Raw genomic sequence first — 19,669 nt, forward strand, 5'->3', positions numbered from 1 at the left:
CTTCCCCATTCATACGTTTATGTTCTCTTGATTTATATCTAAAACCTCTCCCATTTGCATATCCTCCAGCCGCTGTTGTAGATCAGAAAGGGAAAGAGTGGTTTAAGCAGAGGAGAAGAGAAAAGGACGAGATGCGTTGGCGTCTGTAGGACCAGGAGTAACTGACATCTGTGCTTTCTAGGTGGATTTTGATGTGTATACTCTGGGTGTATTGTTTCCAGGTGAGATACCTCCAGCATTTGACTTGTCAGCGTGTTTTACTCAGTTGGTGAGGTCTGCACAGAGATTAGACAGATGCATGGTGTGGGGAGAACTCTTATCTAGCCATCTATGTTTTGCTATGGTTGGTCTGCATGTGGTGAGTGAGAGGTTCTTAAGTGGTTCTGTTGGGATATTTGGTTGTTAGACACCACATGACACAGTACAAACAATGCAATCTGCCTTTGCTGCAATATTTTCATGCAAACACAACAGTGTACATTTTAGAGACAGTGCAGGGGTCCCAGGCGTGAAATAGTATTCAAATGCCATAATGCAAGGCCTACTGTTAGGTGCATCCAGGTGCGTATCCCATACGAACCAATATAGGGTAATGTACCCACAAAGGTGCACTCGGCTATACAAATACACTAGAATACATTTTTGAGCAACTCAAAGCACCAACACTGGCACCCAGGCTCAAGTTACCGCAGGGACTTGGTGGCGCACAGTATTGAACAATGTGATGCACTCACAAGACGTACCCGAGTCCCATATACAATTGGTGCACAGTACATGGACAGTGCAAAGTATTTCTCTGGGGATACCTAGCTGGGAAGCAGCAACAACAGCATGGCACAAAAGGATACATGCATTGTGCTTTGATTTGATAACCAGATGTCAGTCAGGAATACGGGTCACGAAGATACATTCTCCTCTAGGCCTAGATGTTATGTTCAGTTATGGCATTGGGGTATGTATTGTGCACCTCTGTATTAGGGGGTGGTTGGGAGAGTAGGAGAGGACAAATAGCCTGATGTTTTGCCATAGGTGTCAATAGGGCCAAGGCCCTTGGGCTCTGGAGGAATCAGCTGGTCTCTGTATGGATACGTTCTCTCTGTGGTTTGAGGCGTTTCCCAGGAAGCTTTGCATTTTCAGATGGGGGGGGGGAGGGGAAAGCAATTGCTTTTGAAGTATTAAGAATTGCTCCCTTGAATGATGTTTGGTCTTTTGTTGGTTATTTTGGTGTAGCCTTTAAATGGTGGAAAGGTGTCAGCTTGTGTTGTGGGTTGTTCCTTCAAAGTGATTTTGTTCTTCTGTTAGTTTAGCTGTGGTAGCGTGGTGTGTGTAGTGATGGCATACTTCTGGTAATTTGTTGTAGTCTGTATCCCATCTTGGGTTGGTGGATCGGTATCTATTATGGTGTGTTGAATAACCAGGATTTCAGTTGTTTCCAAAATGTAAGGCGGTTGTTTGTTGTTGGGTATTCTTTTGGGATGGAGCTCCATAGTTTTGCTATGAGGATGGAGAAGGCTGTCCCTCTGTATTTTTCTCATAGTTTCTTGTTTCTATGAGCATGTTATTAGTTGATCTCAGAATTCTTCTTGGGTGGTACTGGGTGATTTCCTTTTGGAGGACTTTTTGTCCCCGTCTGTGTAGTGCTTTATGGCGATGCAGAGAGGTTTTTTAATGATGATCTTTTTTGACCGGAATCCAGTGTAGACTTCTCAAGGCTGGGGCGATGTGTTCCCACCTGGTTAATCTTAGTAGTAGTCTTACCACAGTGGTTGGGATGATTTGAAGTTCCCTGGTGAGGTAGTCGGGCATTCCGAAGTATAGGCTGTTTCATAGTCTATTCTTGAGGGTACCAGAGAGATTATGACAAGTGTCCAGTGTGGCAAATTTAGGTACAGAAGGATGCCTCTTACAGAGCATTTGTGCACTATTGCATTGGCCTGCCTCTACCATCCATGAGTATTCCAGCAGAGGTTTCTGGTTGTATTGCCATTTCCGGTGGCCAGGTGAGTGATGTCTGTGGTTGGTTGTCATTGTGTGGGGTGATCAGTATTTCATTTGAAATTGTTATTGGCCATCCACACATTTATCTCAAGCCATCTATTGAGGGAGTTGTCAGGATCATTGCCAGCCATATTTTGGATTAGTTGGGTATCATCTGCATAGTTGTAGCAGGCAAGCCTGTGGGTTTGGAGGCGCTTCACGAGAGGGGTCATATAAATATTGGCGGGAAGTGGGGGGAGACTTGATACTTGTGGAATACTGCAGTCAGTGTTTCTAATTGTGGAGGTGAAAGGGCACAGGTAGACTCCTTCTGTTCCATCTGTAAAGACAGATTTTAGCCATTGAAGTGCAGAGTTATGAATGGCGTTTTTTTTTAAGTATTTGGATTAAGGTTGGGTGTCAGATTCTGTCAAATGCTGCTGCTATGCCCAGTAGGATAAGAGCAGACGGTGTGTTGTCTGCATTCATTTCTAGGTCGTCCGGTATGGGGAGGAGTGCGGATTCTGTTCCCCTCATTGGTCCAAAACATTCCTGTGCTTGATCCAATAATCATTTGGATTCCATGTGGTTGAGGATTTCTTTGTATACGTGGCTCTCACGGATTTTGGTAGGATAGGGTATGTGTGATATTGGCCTGTACTTAGTTGGGTCGTCTGTTTTTCTTGTCTCATTTTTAGCAGCAGCTTACTGTAGGCAGATATGTAGGTTTTTGGTACTATATCCGTTTTTAGTGACATGTTTATCAATGTCTAAGAATAGAGGGATGGGTTTTCTTTGGCAGGTAGTTTATTGTAAAGGTCTGGTGGGCAAGGATGCTTGGAAGATACAGCCTTATTGGTCTACTTTTGCTATTTTTTTTAAGCATTCTTCAGAGATTTGTTTGAAGTGGTTGAGTGCCGTACTTTAAATCGCTTTTTCCTGCGTCTGGTAGGGTGTTTGTATTCAAGGTGGATGCTTTGATGGCCACCAGCATGGTGCATTTTAATGAATCGGTGGAATGTTTGCATCAGGTCAAATCCCCCAAAAAGAGACTATTAGTTGGAACATCCCATGGAAGTTGGCTCATAGGTATCTGTTAACCCAGACTCGGATCTTGCCCCACTCCAGTAGCCACAATTAAGAACCTTTGAATACTAGAGATGCAAAGTTCTCAGTGACTCCACCCTCTCTGCCCCCCCCCCGACCTCCCAAGTTGCTGCAACAGTTAAAAGATGCAGTTTTTCATCTCAGACAGAATGCTTAAGAACATATTTCCTGTTCTGTAAAGTCCATTTGACTATCTATCTTTTATTGTACCATATGGGCTAAGCTGACAGTATCTACTTGGGCATTACAGACTATCCGAAGTCACAACTGCAGTGCACACAACATGGGGGATTGCGTGCTATCCAGGTTGTTGACATTTGATCATATCTGGCTTGCATTGATTTTGCTTCACGAGTTTCCAGTGAAAGGAAAGACAGATTACGGCATCTATATGGCCAGCTGGGCCTTCTATTGCATAGGTCTAAAATTAGACCTTGCAGACAAATGCGTTTTTCTTTTTCTTAGTCTGTCAATCTCCAGCTTCTTGATGTACCAACGTTTAAGAGAACAGGGCTGGGTGGACGTTCCTTCACATATTAAGAAACAACACGCTGAAATGTCCTACAAGCTTACCTTTGGGCCATTCAAGATGACATGTTTCGGAAACATTTGAAAATCATCCAGTTATCCTCCAACTATCAGGTGGTAGTATTTTATTCTGGTAAGTCTTCGTTTTTATTTTGCCTTACTCATTAACAGTTACTATAACAACATATAACCATACAATCGCCATGTGCAATTAAAAATAAACCCTATTTAAAATACAATTCTAAAAGAATCCTTTTAAAAGTCGCTTTTACAAACACACAGAGATTAGATCCAAATCTATGTCATTAAGATTAATACATAAACACACTGCTTCCCTGGTGGCTCAGACTTTTAATTAAAATGTTTGAGCCATTGCCTTCAAGATCTTGCTAAATAGGGCAAATCAGTGGACAATGTAGATCCTCATCGAAGCCAAGTTCACAAATGCACTCATTGTTACCCCTCACCCAGTTCATTTTTGCCCGTAATGGTAACAGGTTCAAACGTATCATAAGAAATACCCTCCTGTACAGAGTAGATCTAAAATTGCCTTCAGCATTCATGTCAGCGGGACTCTTACGTGATGCTACAAATAATTTTACTGAGGGTTCTAGCTGTGCCGCCCTATTTTTAAGAGTGCGCTTGAGTGATGCAGAATTATAGGCTTGGTCATGATCAATGCCCCATTTCCCCACTAGCCCTATACCACATTTAAAGCAAGAATACTGGCCCTACGCTGATGAGCATTGTACTTACGCTACCGCATCTATCCTATTTAGGTTCTTCATGTTATTCTTATTGGTTTTTACAAAGAACTCCAAACACCTGCATTCAGCAAGGACTGCAATGCTATGCACCCCCAGTTCCAGCCTTAGATCATCTCCCAGAGTACTAGGAGAAACGCCAATACCCTTCCTTAGAAACTTGCTTTGGTTATTAATTATACAGCCACCAACATCTTTTAGATAAGAGTATATTTCATTCCGAAATGCTGCAGGCTTACACTAGTAGCGTGAGCTCTATTCCTTAGTCTTCCTTCCCTCCCAGTTTTGCATTAATGTCCCCCATAATTATACATCTAACTTCAGCATCGTATGACAAAATATTACACAGAGGAACCCCAGCCTTGAACATCTCCGCAGAATTCTATTTTGGGTGTATGTAAATATTAACAATCATAGGTTCATCTCCAAATCCCCACTCATCTTCAAGCATAATCGCATTGAATTGTTTATTTTCACATGCCAACTGCTTTGACCGATACGGGTATGTCCTGTGAACCTTTGTAGTGCTGCCTATCCTTTGGCTCCCAGTCCCATAGTGTATTGCCACTTGAGAAAACACACACAAATTTTAAAATATTTTATTGAAGCAACTGTCCCCCGTCAGACAGATCTCCTGCAAACAAATCGTTTCATACCTTTTAAACCATTCTGCGTCATAGGGCTTGTTTTTCACCCTCCCACTTCATTTCATAACACCTTTGTGCTCCTGCACCTTGCTTTTAAGTATGTGATTGTTTACCCTGGTTAAAGTGACTGAGGAGGGACATGGCCTGTACAAGCACAGGGTTCGAAAATGAGGGGAGCTGGGAGCCATTTAGCTCCTGCTTGTAGCCTAGAAGAGCCTGGTTAGCTTGACATCAACAGCTACCAATAGTCACTCTTGGCTCCTCAGGCCAACTGATGCTGAACAAACACATCTATATGAATTTAACTCTGTTTATTTGGGAGATGTTTGCATCTTATGTGGAAGTTAGACTTGCAGAACACTTTGGACTAGATCCTGGTTTTCCAGTGGTATCTCCTGGCTACTGGTTAATGGCTGGAAACCCAGGAGCTGGTTTTAGCTCCTGCTTATCCAATCTCAATTTTGATCCCTGTGAGCATAAATGCTCTCAGCGGCCTGGCTTAACAGACCACCTTCCCATAATGCAAGGGGATCCTCTAAGGGAGCGCTTTAGTTCGGAAATATAAAAATCCATCAGTAGTGGTTTACGGGTAGCAGGAAACTGGGCAGCACTTTTTTTAGAAGACCCATTATTAGCTGAGTCAGAGGCAAGAGTCCCCTGTACAGGTTTGTGCCATGCAGACAGAATATGTTATGTTTTGAGTCCTGGTACACCTCAATAACCTTGTATGCCAAAGCTTTGCTGCAATCACTATACATGAACGGAGGTATAAATTAGACAACCCAACCCTCACGGGATACCCCCGCAAAACATGCAGTCCAATACAATGAGAATAACTGTAAAATTCTTGGGGCGTGGCTACAGGCCATGTAGGAGGACGGGATTCCCGATGCGCTCCTGCCGATATGTACAAGATCGGAGATATTACTATGCTAATTGCTCCTTAAATTGGCTGTAACTGCAGGCACGGATGTATTAACATATACTGTCCAACTGAAGCCCCTCGGATTGAACGGAAGATTAGGAACTCCAGATAAAATCAGTTCGGAGAAACCGCTGTAGCGAGGATGAGGAGGGACCAAGATGGCGGCCTGAATACAACAAAGGGCTAGGATGCGGGGACGAGAGCTTGGATGCGGACTTTGGAAGTGACGGTTCCAGAAACTGAATTAGTAGCTGGAAGACCTCACAAAGCAGAGAGATAAAGAGGGGCGCAGCTCCTCTGCTGCCGCACCGCAACTCGTGCCCAGAGAAAGCCGCCACAAGGCATATCAGGGGGACGGGAGCCGAGACGCGCAGACAAAGGAACAAAGGGCCAAATAACAGGGCGGGCTACGAGATGTGCATCGGTGCCCCTGCCGGGTACTAGACGGTGCAGTAAGGAACGGAAAGAAGTGGATGGCGGCCTGCGTAAAACAAGCACTGCTGGTCTCGCACAGGCACATGTGGAACAAAGCCCACCCGCACTAGCGCACGCACACCTACCACTCCGAACAGAGCTTCCATATCTGTAGGGCACGAAAATCCACGTGGGAGACCAGTGCCAGTGCCCAGTGAGAACCCCCAATAGAGGGGGAAAACACATGTAAGGACGTAGCATATCGTGGGGAAGCTCCTGATAAGAGAGAGCACGCCCAACAGACCCTACACGGTGGAGCGGAGCTCGGGATTCCCCGGAATCCGGCGGGACAACCCCAGGCCAACAAACAAAGCCACAACTGCAGGCACAGGCTCTTGAGACAGGCGGCGCCACACCGGCAAACTTTGACCACAGCGCCGAGCAGACCATTATACAGCCTAAACACAGGGCCACATCGTGGGCATAAGACACAAGAGCAAGCTGAACAGGACTGAAAAGCTCATAAAGTCAACGCGCGGCTGGCTTATGCTGCGCAACAGGCCAGGCTAGGACCTTTGGGGCTGAGGAATGACACCAGAGTCTTTCATAAACTGGAAAGAAGCATGCGTACCCCAACGCACTAGAACGCGCCTGGACCACTGAACCCTGCGCACGGACACACAACCACCTGTAGTCCGGTTGCAATTTCCACAACCAGGGACACTGAGGACCTGTGCCCAAAACGTACAACACTGCCCAGAAGAGACCCCACAAGGAGGGCAGGCAAACAACAGAAAACAGAGTAGCGGACCCTGAAACAGGTGGACATACTCCACAAACCCCGGAGTGGAGACCAGAACCCCCTGACCAGCAAACACGCCACCCCCGGATCAGCACGCAAGATACTGAACGACGGGCCCAAGAGCCTAACACAGACCGGCATTGAGGATTGCAGGAACACACAGGAGGTGCAAATGGACACTGGCCCTGTTGCCTCATAACCCACGAGCAGGGGCACAACAAAGCGTCACCCCATTAACGCGAGGCAAATAGAAACCACAAGGCACAGTACGAGGTACAAAAATAATGGAGGACAGGTGGCGTGCAAAGCACCCCATTAGGAGATGAAGCGAAGGGCTGAGACACGCGCAGAGCTCTCTGCACCTAGCATACTGCAGCGGTAGGCTACACAAACCACCAATAGCGCAAGGCAGAGCCAAGCCACACAAGCCATAATCAATGGCTACAGCCCACTGGGACATCCAACCAAGCACATATACATAAACATCCGTTCAAGGACCCACCGGAAAACAGCGACTGTTAGCCATGGACTGGGGTCCGCCGAAGAAAATGGAGTAGCGTATGGCTAAGGGGGGACCCAGCTGACAGGAAGCCGCAGGAGAGGAGAAAGGAAGTTACACACCGAACCTGAACCAATGGCACGGACGCCACCATAGGGACAGCCCCGCTGAGGACTAGCCACCAAAACAACAAGTAGCAACAACTACTTATGAAACAAGCGATACGGTATGAAATAAGCGATACAAGGGTCTCACAAACAGACCCAAGCACCACCCTCCCACTGCATGCAGGGGTCGAGGAGCTGAACTTTGGTTACCCCAAATCAAGACACCCAGCCACACTGAAATGACATCCAAGCTACCCAAAACAAAAGGGAAGCAACCCACAATGGAAGAATACACCAAGACACTGCTGTAAGCGTAAGTGGTAAGGAACCAGGAAAGAAACCCACAAATGGATGCAACCCCGACACGCAGTGACCAACACATCCTGGATGCAATTGCTGACCTGAAAACATCATGGGAAACCAAACTGCTGGCAGCCATGGCTGACCTTAAGGCAACGCTCCAACTTAAAATGGGTGCGGTGCAGGAAGACGTTCATCTACTCAGACAGGATGTACGGAAAATAGCAGAATGCACAGACGAACTGGAGAAGGAAGCGACCACAAATACAGCAGCAAGCACGTCGCATACCTCCGAAATACACATATTAAAGCAACAAGTGAACAACCTGGAGACCAGAGCAGAAGAGGCCGAAGGGCGCGCTCGGAGGAATAAGGTGCGCATAGTAGGGCTTCCAGAAGGGGAAGAAGGACCCAACCCTACAGACTATGTTGAGAACATGCTGCTGCAAGAAATAGGAGGTGGATCGCTCACCCAGGGGTTTGCGGTGGAGAGAGCGCACAGGGCCCTGACGAGGAAACCCCCTCCTCCCCCCCCCCACCCAAGGCTTATAATTGCCAAAATTCTGAATTACTGGGACAGGGAGAAGATCCTGGAACATTTCCGGAAGGGGGGCACAATACAAAGGACCTCCGCATCCATTACTGCTTACCCGGATTATACCCTGCTGGTCCAAAGGCGATGACTGAACTATGGGACAGTAAAGAGGAGACTACGAGAGGCGGGCTACAGGTACATGTTAATGTAACCGGCCAAACTGAAAGTGTTCCATAAGAACAGACCCCTGTTCTTTGAAACCCCTGAGGCGCGACGGAATGGCTAGACACTCAGAACTGTCCACAGGAAACAGATGGCCTCAAGGAGGGCGGAAACAGACAAATGAGGCGGCGGCTCCGGAACTGAGGTGCTGTATGTAATATGACATTGGGACTTGATTATAAGAAAGAAAGGGGATGACCCGTAAAACATAGCCATAAGTTAAATAGGAATATTTGCGTAAGCATAGCACACTTGTGCGCAATAGCAGGAAGAGCAAATGACTCACCCTCGCACCCCCAGAGCTAGACTAGTTGGGTTGCCAGTTGTGAGGCAACCCCCTGCTGTGACCATAGCATCGGCGTAGCTGTGCAGGGACTAAATGCGGGAGGGCCTGAGATCCAGAGATGGAGCTGGGCAACAGTTGGGAAAGGGAAGGGAGAGCAGTTGGGGGGGGGGAGTTGGGGAGTTTGAAGTGATAGTTGTTAGGGAACGAACCTGCACCCACGCGCTTCTGTGCTTGCTCCACCCCAAATATACTTGGTCAGGGGAACAAGGAGAGAGGAAGGAGGGACGGGACGAAGACGATGATGGGAGACCTTAGAATAATAACTTGGAATGTCAGAGGACTCAACAGCTACCTGAAGAGGAATAAAGTAATGATGTACCTGAGGAGGCAAAATGTGGATATAGCCCTATTGCAGGAAACCCACCTTACTAAAGAGAAACAAGAAGTGGTTAGAAAAAGTGGAGAGGGACCACCATAGGGGCTACGTATTCGGCATATGCCAGGGGAATAATTATTTGGGTGGCGCCACACACGCCTTTCCAGATGTTACAGGCTATGGTGGAGCTGGATGGTAGTGGCTCGGGGACTGCTAGAGAACAGAGAACTGTGTATCATAAACACATATGCCCCCAACCAGGATACAGCGGCTTATTTTAAGACATTATATGGCAAGATAAGCCCCCTCATAGGAGGCGCACTCATAACGGGCGGGGACTTCAACTGCACGCTGAAACCTAAAATGGACAGATCAGACACGAAACTAGATAGGCCCACCCCTCCAGTGAAAACGTTACAAGCCCTGCTTAGAGACTTTGGGCTGGAGGACATATGGAGGCAGCAACACCTGAATGATAGGCACTGATCACATTATGCCGCCCCACACAACCTGCACACGAGACTGGATTACATGTTCGCTACTCCAGAACTTGTGGGGGAAATGACGGGCTCAGAATACAAGGCAAGAATATTGTCAGACCACTCCCTGTTGGTCCTGGCGTGGCTACATCAGCCGCCCAGAGCCAGGATTCCAACATGGAGGCTTAGAGCCGAGGCATTGAAGGATACCGCATTCCGAGAGGACCTAAGGGAGGAGATAATTGAGTACTTTGAAAATAATACGGGAAGCATAGAGTCAGAGGGTACCCTATGGGAGGCCTTCTAAGGGAGGCGGCCATATCTAAATCTAGAGGGCTCCAAGGGGGTATAGCACGAGAACTGCAGGAGACAGAAAGGAAATAAGAGGTAATTCTGAAAAGAGGGGGCACCACACTGGAGGATGCGAACAAATGAGCCGATTACTACAGGCATGCACTGGGCTCTGGGAGAGGTTGTGCAACCTGAATTATAAAAAGTACATTGAAAGACAACACGCAGGGGGAGACAAACCAAGGAGGCTACTTGCGTGGCTATATAAGAACGAGACACCAAGATGAGCAATTGGAGAGATAACGGGAGATGCGGGCCAGGTCTGGCACACCCAGGAGTGCATGAACGAGGGATTTCTTAGATTCTACAAAAATCTCTATGAGGATGTAGGAGAGATGGTAGAGCAGGAGACGTTAGAAGACATAGGATTACGGAAGATAGGGAGAACCTGGATGCCCCAATCACAATAGTGGAATTAGAGACAGTGGTAATACATCTGCCCACGAGCAAAGCCCCTGGGACAGACGGGCTCCCCAGTGAATTCTATAAAACGTACAGACAAGAAGTGCTCCCCCCGCTACTGGCAATGTTAAACGAGGCCTTTGAGAATGGGAGGCTGCTGGAATCACTGAGGGAGGTGGTAATCATCTCACTCCTCAAGCCTGACAAGCCAAGCACAGACTGTGGGTCGTATAGACCACTAACCATGCTAAACCAGGACAGCAAAATTCTTACGGCTGTGCTGGCGAATAGACTTAAGCGGGTAATAAACAAACTCATACACCCTGATCAAACCGGATACGTCCCAGGCAGAAGCATATCCGATAACCACAGGAGGCTACACCATATTATGGAACAGGCAGAGGGAGACCCAGGCGAAATAGCAGTAGTCTCGCTAGATGCAGTCAAGGCCTTCGACTCTGTAAGGTGGCCTTGGATGCTGGCGGCCCTGAAAGAATATGGGATGGGACCAGGGTAACTGCGGGGGGTGAAAATGGTGTATATCTCCCCAACAGCCAGGGTCAAAACGGGAGCGATAATCTCAGACAAATGGCAACTCAGCAGAGGTATGAGACAGGGCTGCCCCTGGTCCCCGATGTTGTACATCCTTGCTCTAGGACCACTAGCGATTTGTCTGAGACAGCAGTACGAAGAAATAGGGGTGTACACTAGGGGAGGACCTCACTTGATATCATTGTACGTGGATGACATGCTGTTATACCTGCGTCACCCAGAGGAAAACTTGCAATACATCTTAGAGGTTATAGAGCGCTACGCAACTCTCTCGGGCATAGCGGTGAACCCCAATAAGTCGTGCATGTTTCCCTTGGGGAGGTATAGAGGAGTCCCACAGGAAAACTTACCTATCCTGCAGATAGCCTGGCAGACCAGAACATTCTGAGGATCAACATATATCATGTGATCATAGATGAGCACAAGTATAACACAGAAAGGGCAGTGGAAGGCATCAAGAACAGTAAGGGCTTCTGGGCAAAGCTCCCCCTGGCCATGGTGGGAAGGGCGGCTTTGCTAAAGATGGTGATCTTGCCTAGGTTACTACATTTTTTCATGAATATTCCACACATGTTGCCAAAACGTTTCTTCACCAAACTCCACAGCTTATGCAGAGGCTTCCTGTGGCAAAATTCCAGAAACAGGGTGGCCCCATGGAAACTACAGAACACATATGACAGAGGGGGCATTAACCTGCCGAACTTTGAGATATTCCACTTGGCAGGGCAGCTACAATACGTTGTATTGTAGCTGCCCTGCCAAGTGGTATATCTCAAGGTGGTTGTTGGAAGATGAGACAGCAGAACTGATATGGCTACCCAAACCAGAGATGCATGGGCGATCGAGACTGCAGGAAATGGGCTGGAAGACATGGCACAAAGTGTGTTGCGTTATGGGAAACCTGATCTCATGCTCCCCGCAGGCGCCACATGTGGCGTTATGTGGGGCGGATGAGCAACTAAAGAAGGGGATCTGCAAATACTGGGAACCAGTAGGCCTAGTGACTCTGGGAGACATATGGCAAGAGGGGAGGGAACTGGACTTCCAAAAGATAGCGGAGGAAACTGGGATAAATATGGGGCAACATATCACATATGCTTGAATAGTTAGACGGGTGAAGGAAACTTGGTCCAAACTAGCACTAGCAGCACAGCCTGATACCGTCATAGAAACGATGTATGATGTATCCGAAGGGGGGCACCAAACATCCCGGATCTACGAACTGGTGATGTCTAGAGTGGGAAAGGAGCTGCTCCAACTAAGACGGGACTGGGAGGAAGAAGCGGTAGAACCTATGCAAGATGGGCAGTGGGAAAGAACTCAGAGATATCATAAGAAGGTATCTAGGAATGCGAGGCTGCAGCAGATTCAGCTATATGTCACCCATAGGGCGTACATGACCTCCCGAAGGATAGCCAGAATTGGAAGCACAGAAATACAAAAATGCCCCAAGTGCGGGGAGGTGGATGCCGGTATGATCTATATGTTCTGGTCGTGCCCGGAGGTGGGAAAATTCTGGGAGGAAATCAAGCTACGACTATCTGAGAAGGGAATCAAACTAGATGTGGAATCCGTGTGGGCATGCATGATGGGGGGATTCACCAGACCATGCAATATGAAACACGTAAGCAAACTCAAGAACTTGGCCTACATCCTGGCGAAAAGGAGAATAGCCATGAGCTGGAAAGCAGCCTTTGGATCCAGAGTTGAGATATGGTGGAACAACCTCCTAAAATGGGCAGATGCTGAGACAGTGGTATGGCATGAGGCAGCCACTAGAGGGGAGGATAATGAATTGGGACCTCTGATAGCATGGAGACAAATGGTATCCACATTGTCGGGATCCTCCCATTCCAAATCCAGTGAAAGTGATTTGTCTGAAAATGGTGAAGGGGATCAGCCCCAAGAGCAGAGAAGTCAGTAAAACTGAGGTGTAAGCTCGAGTTAATGTGGGGGTGGGGGGAGACAGTAACAAACGACATGCAAATGTATACATAGATGCGTGTAACTGAAAAATGTCAGGTGTGTTGTTTATGTTTTGTTTATTGTAAAAATCAATAAAAATATATTTAAAAAAAAACTGTAAATTTCTTAAAAGATATGTCCTTAACTCCTAAAATTTCCTTGCCGGTTGCATACAGCACAGTTAGCAGTCTGGCGGAGAACACCATCATGAAACAGGCCGGCAGTAGCCATCTTAACTAAATACCAGCAGCAAGCAACCAGAACAATGTAATTGTTAAAATGGATTTCTGAACTCTGACATGGTGTGCAGAGGTTCAGAAGGCCAGCCTAGTTTCTTGGAAAAGGGTAACCTTCTGGAGAACCCAGACCAATCAAGGTAGCATTGGCGGCGGTCAAGAGTAGGTCTCAGGAAGGGTGAGGGTGATCGAAAGCCCACAATGAGTACACACATTAAACGACACCACAAATTACTCTCAGTCAGATATATAAATCAAAAATACATATACATTTATTGAAGGCCTTTTAACTCAAACACAAAGTAAAACTCAGTGCTGTGTCAGTTTTGTTAATATTGCTAACCTGGAAACATATATACAGTAACTATTGGCCTAAAGTAACATTACACCAGTAGAGATCTGCAACCTCCAACAGAAAGGGGTCATACAGGGTAAATATACTTTAGCAGTCCTTCAACAACTCAAACCCTAACTAATAGGTAGTCCATTCTCTACGAAGTGTGGAGCATTGTGCTCAAACATACTTTCAGTGCCTGAGCATGCAATTGTGCGCTTACGTTCAAAAGGGTCTCTTCAAGTGGCTGTAGTGACTCACGAATGTTGGTGAGATGATGAAGAATAAGGTCCCACTATTCAAGGAGGGTCTCCACAAGAGGGCAGAGTGATTTCCAAGAATTGGGAATAGCTTAGTAGCACAGACTCCCTTAACAAAGGAGAGTGGCCCTTGGGGGACACTTGTGCATAACAGTCTCTGGATAAAACTTCGCCAGTCGAGTCCAGTTCGTTCGCAGGTTTGAATCCTGCAGTTGCGCGAGTCTGCTGCTTTCAGGGACTGCGCACCAGGACCTCAGTCTGTGGTGGGACAGTTTTCTCCGCTTCTGGTGAAGGGATCAGGACAGTTCCGCTCCAGCTCATCTTAGGGCACTGGGGGGCACAGCAGCAAGGCGCCCACGAGGTTTGTCACCACAGCAGGGCGACACGTGAACCGTGTATGCTCCGGTTCAGGCACACTGCAATTCCAGACCTAGGAATGCTAGGTGTACGAAACTCAGTGGGAGAGTGCCTTCTACCTAGAGCTTACGGTCTCCAAAGGCTCAAGTCGAAACTCGAGCTGGTCAGTTTACTGGGAGGTCCAGGAACACTTCTGAAAAGGCTCGCTTATAGGTTAAGCAGGAGGTGTCCAGAGTAGTTAGTCCCACTACTCCCAGGGGTTGAAGCACCCTTGCAGGCTTTCTATGATCGATGAGAAGCAGGGGCTTGGTGGACAACAGCGGGGACAGGGTGCCAAACCTTCCAGCCGGTCAGGGTGCCAAACCTTCCAGCGGGTCACCAGCTGTACCACGGATCTGCTTCTTCTGTTCAGGATACTTGGCTCCTCTACTAAGTTTGGTGTGAACTCAGAAGATCGACCTGGAATGGGTGTAGAGTGCTTTCTGTTATCCAAAGTCTCCATCGCGACAAAACGAAGAGAAACCAATAGGAGATCTGCTCACATTCAACAATCCCAGACATGGACCAATCACAGACCACAGTGGTCCCAGTCATCCCAAAATACCACGCATCCTGGCACCCAGGATGTGTATTGGAACTAGACAGCTCCAGCCCACATCCAGGGCGCACACACACAAGGCATGCAGAAGCCCGCAAAATCTTCGGTTTGCGCGGAAGTCTACATGACCAAATAAGGAATTTCCCGGGTATGCTTAACCTGGGGAAGGCAAAGGGACAAGATGGCGCAAGGACAGAACAAAGGACCTTGTGGCATGGCCATTTTAGGCGGGCCACTCTCCTGGGCCAAACGCGGTAAACGCGGTTTGGACCATCGAAAAGAGTCAAAAATGCTTCAAAAGTAACGGCTGCCACCAGCTCTTTCCTGGGCAAACTTGTAAATTCACCAAAAATCTTTTGAGGGTGTCTAGAGCCTTAAAAATGAAAAAAGGACCCCTGCGCACTGTACTGTAAGGTAAATTGTGCTCTGATAAAATGCTTCCAAAAAGTGGCAGCAAAGTAAAAGACTAAGGGAAACAAAGTCTCCCAGTAATGACCATCTGGAGGGCATGTCAGTTTCCCCATAACAAAGTGAGCAAAAGCCCAGCGGGGTACAGCTGAAGGTTGGGCTCCACTGGCAAAGGTCAGGCTAAAATGGGCAGACAAAAAAACATTAGGGGGATTCACAACTGGAGGGAAAATTACCCATAAATGGAAATCTTTCCCAACAGTAATCACGTGAAAGTAGCAACCAACAAAATAAATGAACAGATTGCGGTATGGATTAGCGAGTGATCCAAGATTTTAGTGTGGAGAGCTGCATGAGTTCAGAGTGTGTGAATGGTATTAATAGCCCCCCATCTTGTGGACAGTGGCGAGGAGGATGCCTCTGGCAAACCGGCATACTCATTTGACAGCTGGCAGCTAGATGTGCTAAATTCCCTTGGAACCGAATATTGCAGAAAAGATAATATTCCCAAGACTTACTAAAATTCAACCTGGATGTCACTTTCTGGCTTGTAGGGTACTCCAGCTCAGATCTTGGGTGAAAGGCTGCAAGGAGCTAAGAAGCACATGCCACCCTAGATTTTAATGGCACATCTTGCCGGCACCAAGTCACAGACTTGCCAGGAACTCATTTTTTAAGACACTCCTCTTCCATGGTAGCTTGTGGATAACTGGTAAAGTCTTGGGTGGTGGGGCGAAGGGAAGCTGAGGTGGAGCCAGCAGATTGGCAATGGGAGCGGTGGCCTCACAGCAGCCTGTTCACTCACCTGCTACCAGCAGCGCTGTTGCGCACTGCATGTTCTGGTCCCAAACCAGCAGCCCTACCCAAAGAGACGATTCATGCAGAGCCGAAGTAGTAAAGGTACGTGTTTTGTAAAGCATGGGTGTGTGTTTGTATGAAACGCATGAGCGAGCAAGAGTTGGGTCAGTCTGTATTTTACAGTGACCACAGTTATTGTCATAGACAGATTGTGGCAATAAGCCACGAGACTGCGGGCCAATACCGGCCCGAGTAATGCCCCCGGGGCCGTAGTTACAGGCCGAAGCGTAGTGAGGGCCTTAACGAAGTATTGGCCCGCAGTCGAGGGGCTTATTACCATTAGTACCCCGGGTCATTAGACCGGGGTACTAATTGCTTTTTTTTCTGTTCCGAAACACGTTTCGGAACAGAAAAAAAAAATGTGCGCCGGGAAAGGGAAAACGTAGTCTGTTTTCCCTTTCCATGGCGGGCATCGGGAGCGGGCGCACTGAGAACATTCTGTTCCCAGCGCGTCCGCTCTCGAGATAAGAAGAAAATAGAAGGTAAGTGGGGTGGGGAAGAAAAAAGAAAAAAAAAGAAAAAAAACTACTGCGGTCTCCGCCGGGGGATGATGGAAGCCTCCAGACGTGTGGAGGCTTGGAGCGGGGATGGCCCCACTCTGAGTCTCCACACGGCTGGAGGTTTCAATCGTCCCCCGCCAGAGACTGCGAGATAGAAGGTAAGTGGGGTGGGGTGGAGGAGGGAGGAGGAAAGGGGAAAAGGGAAAATAAATGTCTTACCTGAGTCCCCGGTGGGGGACGAGGGAAGCCTCCAGCCATGAGGAGGCTCGGAGTGGGGATTGCCCCGTTTCGAGCCTCCTCATTAGCTGAGGAATACCGTGTGGTATGGCTCGCAAATGAGCCAATCACCACACAGTATTCCTATTCAGCCGCGCGTCCCGGGTACTAATGTAACTTAAGCTTCCTGTCAGAAGTCTACAACGACCATTTTTACTGGCACAGATAGATTGCAGCTGCACCCTCATTAAAATGTTGTAAAATGCTGTGTACGGTTGTTGACATTAAAATGTACTGGATTTTTTTATGTTAACCTCGAGAACCAATTGTAAATGTTATGGCTTTTGATCTAATTATTCTCAAAGGTTATGCTGTAAAATGCATCTTATTTTGTGGGAGGGGAGGGTTGGAACCCCCTACCTCAACTCCCCTACATTAAGTTGTGATCCCACACTACACCTGGTCACTTAGGGTGATTTGGAAAAACATTTTAGCCCTCCATTGAAAAGATACACCCGCACTGACTTACAGTGGAGCATGGCATTTCCTGGATGTGTTACTAAGTGAACCAGTTGTAAATAATATGGCCTTTTACCCCAATTTCTCAAAAAATGTTCTGTAAAATGCACCATTTCAGCACGTTTTGAAAATGTTCTTGGGGAAGAACCCCCTTAACTATTTTTGGCTCTGTGAAAGCCAATGGCATTTTACTTATAAGGTTGTGAACATACATGACCCACGGACAGTGCCGCACAGCAGCCATCATTGTGGCCATGATGTAGAGGCACCAGCCATGATAAGGGTTGGTGGTGTGGATTGAGAGTCGATTGGTTGGCCAATGCACGAGTGCCCTTAAGGCCATGCGAGGATGAAGTAAGCCACAGTCTGATGCTACGGCAGTTTCCCCGACCCATTTCTGTACAGCTGTATGGAATAAAACCAGTTCATGCCAGTTTCCCTATTGGATTATTTGATGAGCAGCGGGTTTTTGCATCCCCCACACTACACTCTGTTGCTTGCAGCACTTTGGGGGAAAGATTTAGGCCCCTCCAGTGAAAGTATTCACCAGCTGTTACAGACTACGAATCGTTTTGAATCCTGATGTGCCCTCATAAGCCGCCAGACACCACCCCTCCTCGCCCCCAACTGTAACAAAAAGCTGCCTTTGGTGGGGAGCACAGGAGAGAGGACCAACCGTGCGCCCAACACTTCGTGGCTTCTGAAGGGATCCCTGTCTAGGTCAGGGTCACATGATTCCCAGGATCCAAACCCGAGGTGCTATTCTCCCCCAGGACCGTGTGGGGGCGCTACAGCACCCCTGCCAGCTACTGCCATTATATAGTCACATAATTGGCCGGTATTTTTAAAGGGACGCGTAAGAGTAAAATAATGGCTTTCCAGTGGCAGTGCATCTCCACTCCCAGTTAGGATGTTTTGTATTTTTGAACAGGTGTGACCTTGTGGGCTGAGTGCCCATCTGGTAGTACATTGCTGCACCTCAGTGGGTTTCCAGTACAGAGCATATCCTGCATTAATAAGGTCACAAAGCTTTAAGGTCCTTCACAGGGATCAAGAAGGATGCCAAAACCTGGGGCTAGAGTTTACTAACTTATTATGGCACAAGGATGGGAACCTCATATAAACCTGGGATCTTCTCAAGCAAACAAAAGGAAGGTGTCTGGATGCTTTGCTCCTAATAGGGTTACGTTTTATCATCCGGAGGCACCACCTCTTGTGCAATCCCTTCTGCTAGATGCCGGTGACTAGGCCCTCCTAGGCTCCAGAGCAAATGTTTTAGTTCATGAGGTTGTTACCTTTGCCCCTACTTGGCATTGCAGGCTTTAAGGTAACCAGACCACCACAACTCGGGGTATGGTAAATACTTGTGAGCCGGCAAGTTAGTGGACAAGACCTGCAGGGATAGGAGTAGCAGGGGGTCTGTTTGAACTTTCTCCAGGGCTCGCTTTTACCACCTCTCCTAACCTCCCCATAACCTTCCTGTCCGCAGCTTGTGCCTTCTCCTACTGTCTGTTACTGCCTGGGGCCTGCCAGAACGTGCCTGTTCTTACTAACTAGGTTCTGGCACTTGCTTTCCTTTTCAGCTCCTGCCTTCCTCCAACCTCCTGCCACCTCTTGTAGCCTTTCTGTGAGCAAGGGTTGTAGTCTTCTTTGTCTGGCTCTTCACCAGCGTTCCCAATCTCTCGGATATCCACAGTGCCTCACCTGCAAGCTGGCTCTTATGTAGTGCTGTAAGAAATTACCCCTAGCCTCTCCAATTTCAGCCTTGCATACTCTTCTCCTGAGGGTGCTCCCCAACCTCCGCCTTAGTACCTCCTTCAATACCCCTTTTCTTCCAGCACTTTGTGTTACTTCCTCCACCACCTTATTCACCCTCTCCCTCTGGTGTTACCTCCTCTGTGCCACTTCCGGCCCCTGGCGTTATCTCGCCTGTTCAACCTCAAAATGGGATGGTATATTCTCTGTTCACTCTGAATTGCTGATGCTTCCGCTTGAACCACCTAGCTCTGTAAAAGAAAAATGTACAAACACAAGCCTCCTGGCTCATACAGAGATTTGTGTGAGGTGGTTGAGTTCTGTACTTGTTATCGGCTTTTCTGACACACTACCTGACTGGCACATTTATTTTTTTATGGAATGCTCTTT

The 19,669-nt window shown here is 47.7% G+C and overlaps 1 protein-coding gene across 1 annotated transcript in view; it reads right to left on the reverse strand.

Moving 5' to 3' along the window:
- Positions 1-19,669, reverse strand: part of LIME1 (Lck interacting transmembrane adaptor 1) — a 278,786-nt gene that overhangs the window by 252,878 nt on the left and 6,239 nt on the right. The window lies entirely within an intron of this gene.

This window comes from Ambystoma mexicanum, chromosome 3p (genome assembly GCF_040938575.1).
Source record: "Ambystoma mexicanum isolate Mex_15411 chromosome 3p, UKY_AmexF1_1, whole genome shotgun sequence".
Classification (NCBI taxonomy): Eukaryota; Metazoa; Chordata; class Amphibia; order Caudata; family Ambystomatidae; genus Ambystoma; species Ambystoma mexicanum.